General features: G+C 28.2%; 1 protein-coding gene across 1 annotated transcript in view; it reads right to left on the bottom strand.

Annotated features, from left to right (window-relative positions):
• LOC111680746 (putative uncharacterized protein DDB_G0277255) overlaps positions 1–1,273 on the bottom strand; it is a 40,032-nt gene extending 38,759 nt beyond the window's left edge. The window contains exon 1 of the mRNA XM_046946993.1: positions 553–1,273. The gene's annotated coding sequence lies outside the window, so the exon portion shown is untranslated. The remainder of the gene's footprint in view (positions 1–552) is intronic.
• Positions 1,274–5,898: the final 4,625 nt, after the last annotated feature.

The raw sequence follows: 5,898 nt of genomic DNA, 5'->3' as shown, positions 1-5,898 counted from the left end.
AGAACAGAACTAGAACAGAACTAGAACAGAACTAGAACAGAACTAGAACAGAACTAGAACAGAACTAGAACAGAACTAGAATAGAACTAGAATAGAACTAGAACAGAAATAGAACAGAACTAGAACAGAATTAGAACAGAACTAGAACAGAACTAGAACAGAACCAGAGCAGAACTAGAACAGAACTAGAACAGAACTAGAACAGAACTAGAACAGAACTAGAACAGAACTAGAACAGAACTAGAACAGAACTAGAACAGAACTAGAACAGAACTAGAACAGAACTAGAACAGAACTAGAACAGAACTAGAACAGAACTAGAACAGAACTAGAACAGAACTAGAACAGAACTAGAACAGAACAGAACTAGAGCAGAACTAGAGCAGAACTAGAACAGAACTAGAACAGAACAGAACTGAACTAGAATTATGACAAAGGTTTCTTGTAACTGTTGCATGAACACTTTTCATATTCGTATCACATTTACATTTTAAGAGTATTAAACTCATAATTTTACGCAAAAGTAATTAATTAATCAAAATTAAAACTTACATTCACACTCTTTCACTTATATTCGCCATTAATCCACATATCAATCAGTTTGTTTGCCACTTGTTTTCCACTAGCAGCATCGTAATTCCACACAAACAAAAAAAAGTTATAAAACTTAAAAAAAAAATTGCAATCGAAACTGGTCAATATAATAAAGAAGATTAAAACAACAACTTGTTTCTTTTTTTTTTGTATGCAACAGTAGAGTTTTAAAAAAACTTTCACTGCAACACGAAATATTGTAAAAAAGTTGTAAACAAATCGTAAAAAGTGGAAATTATTGCAAAAACACAAGAAAAATCTTTCAACGTTTAAATTAGTTTGAAAATTATCAATCAACTGGTTTTATGATTTCGAATTGTAAGGCGAGCACATGATATCAAATCCGCTTTATGGAATAAATTAATAATATGTATTGGTTTTTATAGAGATAAACGCACTTTTTTTAAATACACAACTTGTTACAAACTTTTTAGAAGATATGATGTTTTAAAACCAACAATTAATTCTTATAATTTTCTTTTCTTTCTTCCTTTAACAAAACACACACGCCGTTTGTTGCTGCTCAATTTTATAACTTTTTTTTAAATTTCTCTTAAATTTCTTTAAAATTTTCTTAAAATTTCTCTTTGCATTCAATAAAAATTAAAAAACACACTTTGTTGAAAATTTACTTAGTTTTGCCGTTTTAACCGTTACACCAATCGTTACGCGTCAAGCGCCAAATTGCAACTGAAATGAAAAGTTTTTAAGTCAGTACAGCATCAAATGTTCAAAATCACATGCGATTGCAAGGCAAAAGCATGCAACATTTAACTGAAGATTTCATCTATTATAAACATGGTGGTAAATGCGTGAGTGTGTAGGCCACACACACACACACTCACTGCTTTTGCTTCGCTAACATTAACCAGCTTCATCACTAGCACCGCTATAACCACTATCTATCACAGCAGAAATCAAACACAAACTCACTGAGGCGAAACAAGTTATCTTTGCGCTCACAAAGTGGTGAGTACAACATTCTCTAAGAGAAAGGCAACAATAGCCAGAGAGATTTTTTTAGGTTTTTAAGTCAGAGGGCCTTCTGTCTGCCTGCAACATTAACATTTTCATTAAAAAATTGTCACAAAAAATATTTTTCTCTAACTTGCAACATAATTTGTAGCTTACAACATGTCTGTTATCAAGGCAAAGCTTTTGCTATTTTAATAAGAAACTAAAAAAACAATACCAGATTAAAAATTTCTAACTTGCAACAAATTTTGAAACTTGCAACATGTCAAAAACTTAATTAAGTTGTAGTCAAATTCAATAAGCAAACTGAATAATTACAAAAAAGCATCGTTAGAAAAAAAATTTCAACTTGCAACAAATTTTTAAACTTGCAACATGCCTAATATCAAGGAAATTGTGGTCTAATTTCTTTCAAACTCTAAAACCTTAAAAAAAACAACAGCAAAGTAAATATTTTTAACTTGCAACTAATTTTCAAACTTGCAACATACCCAAATTAAACATTTTATGCCTTACAACATGTCTATAATGGAGAAAATTTTAATATTATTTGAAAAAACCAACTTAGGAGCAAACATTTCAAACTTGCAACAAATATTAAAACTTGCAACATGCAAGAAATCAAGGAAATTAAGCTGAAATTTGATAAAGATTAAAAAAATAAACTTTTAAAAATAAATAACATAATGAGTTATCAAAGTTGCAAATATTCATTGCTTGCAACAAAAATTTCAACTTGCAACATTAAAATATTGCAAAAAAGGTGCCTTGAAATCATAGATATTTAGAAAATAATATTACATAAAACAAAATACATAAAATTTTTATACTTGCAACATAAATTTTAACTTGCAACATTAGATTTTTATAAAGAAATTGCTTACATAAGTTCTAAAACTTAACTGAATATAATAGAGGCAAACATTTTGAACTTGCCACATAAATTTAAACTTGCAACATTAGATCTATATAAAGAAATTGCTTAAAAACTGTTCTAGAAGTTAAATAAACATAATAAATAATGTAATTTTGAAGTTGCAATATAATTTTGAACTTGCAACATAAATTTGAACTTGCAACATTGAGTTTTCATAAAGAAATTGCTTACAGAGTGTTTTTAAAGTTAAATAAACATAATATAGACAACAATTTTGAACTTGCAACATGAATTTAAACTTGCAACATTGGATTTTAATGAAGAAATTGCCCCCAAAATGTTCTAAAACTTAAATGAACATAATAAAGATGCGAAATTCAAACTTGCAATATAAATTTTAACTTGCAACATTTAAAAATTTACTTTGCATTGTGTTTGAAACAATTCAATATTTAATTTGCTGTTCAAAGCAACATTATAAATAATCAAAGAATGTTGAGCAACATTAAGTTTTTGAAGCTTAAGGAACATTTAAAACAACTTTTCGTAAAATGTTGCTCTCTGAGCGGTTTCAATGGAGAGTTAATGGAAAGAGAGAGATATGCGTGAATAATTTCCTTTTTACTTCTACATTTATTAGTATTGATTTAGTTATTGTTGTTGTCATTAGTGTTGGTTGATGTTGACAGTGTTGTTGTGCTGTTATCACAGCGGTGTTATTGTCTAAAACACAATATTTTTGTTGTGTTTTGTTGTATGGTTTTAGTTTTGGTTGGCTATGAGAAGGCCTTATAAATAAGTCAGTAAGATAATGTTCTATGTGTGTGTGTGTAAAGCCTCATCTTTTTTTGTTGTCTAGTTCACACTCTGGTCCTAGCACAACATGACTTTTAGTGACCAACAACAAGGTCTTTAAATACAATCACCCTCTGCCACCCTTTCTAATTATCACAAACTCTAAGAATTGAGAAGCAAATTTATTTTTCTCTCTTCAATTGTTTTTTCTTGTTGTTGGCAATAAAAGAGTAAAGAATAAGTTTAGCAAAACAAACTAAACAACCGGCTTTTCAGCTTGCAATTTCTCGATTAGTTTCTCTGTTTAACTTGTGAATAGTTGTCTAAAGGTGTGGTATTAAGTTGCAAGTGTTTTTCTCTAACTTTACCTTGAGCATTAAGTTTCAAGTTAAAGTTATTTTAGTGGCAATTAGAAAAGTTGTTGGTGGCATAGTTGTTGATGTACAGCGGAATATGTTTATACTTTAACATTGATTTTTTCTTACACACAAAGTCATATATCTAGAGAAATGTAATTAGAAAAGTTGTACGAAACAAGTGCAACATTTGTAAATCACTTTATTGATTTGTTTTAAATTATTTTTATAAAACATTTTAGTAAAACTCCATTAAGTTTTCATGTTACTTTTTTTACAAAAATATTGATGTTGCAAGAAAAAGTATTTATTGTTTAAAATTTCTTTCAATATTTATTGTTCCGTTTGTTTATCTGATATGTTGTGTTGCAAGTTAATACTAAATATAAATTGTCAGTGAAATCAGTGATTTGTGATCGGATATCAAGTGAATCATTGCAATGAGGCAGTATTAATATGTGTATCAATGTAGGTGTCTACATACACACTTGCAGCACGATCTTTTACATGCATTGATTAGTAACATTTCTCTGTCAAATGTTGATATTTAAAATGTTATAACAATTTAAGCAAAAAACCAGTTATGAAATTGAAAGATGAGTCTGGAAAAAGCAGAAGAATAGAAGAGTCTGCTAAACAGTGATCATGTACTGGTCATTTGGCCCATGGAATAAAGTTTAATGTTGCAAGGAAAATGAAAGTTGTATGGCTTTTAGACACAAACTAACTAACTAACTAACTAACTAACTAACTAACTAACTAACTAACTAGAACAGGACCAGAACAGAACAAGAACAGAACTAGAACAAAACTAGAACAGAACAAGAACAAAACTAGAACAGAACTAGAACAGAACTAGAACAGAACTAGAACAGAACTAGAACAGAACTAGAACAGAACTAGAACATAACTAGAACAGAACTAGAACAGAACTAGAACAGAACTAGAACAGAACTAGAACAGAACTAGAATAGAACTAGAACAGAACTAGAGAACTGATAGAGAACAAAACTTGAATTGAAAGAGGATTGTCATTGGAATCGATTTAATAGTATTCTTAAATCGATTTGGGATTTTGGAATACTTTTAGAAATTGGTATATTTTACGGCAGATCCATTACGGTATATGTTTTACAAATATCAGTACAATTCCACTTAAGTTATGTAGGGTCTAAATTTTAAACCTTTAAGTCGATATTAATCATACGCTTAGTATGACAAAGTCATTTATTTTTTTCAAAGCTATATAAAGCAAATATAAAGAGATTTTAAAAATTTTAAATAAATATTAAGACTTTTCTTTAATTCTAAGTTATTTATAACATTTTTTTTAAATTTCTCTAAATGGGAATTTTCCATAATCATGATTTATGGCAAATTCTAAATTTCTATTTTATAAAAAATACCTTTTTCATCTTAGCTTATTTATGACACTGTATATTTTTGCAATAATTCCTGTTTCAAGAAAATTTCTACAAAACTATTTGTAACCATTTCTTAAAAAGCAGTGGAATTTATGTATAATTTTAGTGTATGTATGTGTGAATGTATGTGCCACTTACAGAAATATATAAAATCCCCCAAAAAAATATATGTTTATTATTGTTAGATTTTATATAAATATTCTTGTGCTAAATAAATGTCATATAGGTAAAGTGAAACTATAAACTAAATAAAAGAAAAATAAATTTAAAAGAATAAAATCATTTTATATGATAAATCCAAATTTTTACTGAGAATATAGGTGACCAGAAACGCCTTAACATACTTCAAAGCCTTTTTACGGAAATGTCTATTTAGTAACTAGATATTTCTCTGTAATTCTTAAATATCGGTTGAATGTAACATTCCTTTAATTCTCTGTCTGTTTTAAAATATAAAACACAATATTATTACACTCACATATTTGTATGCATTTTTACCTTATTTTTCTTATTTTTATGGTAATTTATAAGGCAAAACATATTATACTTTAAAATAAGAGCCAAGAAAAGGGATTTTGGATTTAATATTTTTAGCTTATACATTGGAATTTTCCTTTTTTATTGGTTAAAAATAAATAAATATTTTACAACATTGAAAATGTTATACTACATTTTCTCAATTCTTTTTGCAGCATTTTCTTATATCGAAAAATAAATTTTCCATAACTTTTGAACTCATAAACTTACGATAATTAGTCATGTCTTAGTTTTTAGTCTAGTCTATAGTCCAGTCTATAGTCTAGTCTATAGTCTAGTCTATAGTCTAGTCTATAGTCTAGTCTATAGTCTAGTCTATAGTCTAGTCTATAGTCTAGTC

This window comes from Lucilia cuprina, chromosome 3 (genome assembly GCF_022045245.1).
Source record: "Lucilia cuprina isolate Lc7/37 chromosome 3, ASM2204524v1, whole genome shotgun sequence".
Taxonomy (NCBI): domain Eukaryota; kingdom Metazoa; phylum Arthropoda; class Insecta; order Diptera; family Calliphoridae; genus Lucilia; species Lucilia cuprina.
The sequence above is the reverse complement of the archived record's forward strand: the minus strand, read 5'-3'. Positions and strand labels throughout refer to the sequence as shown.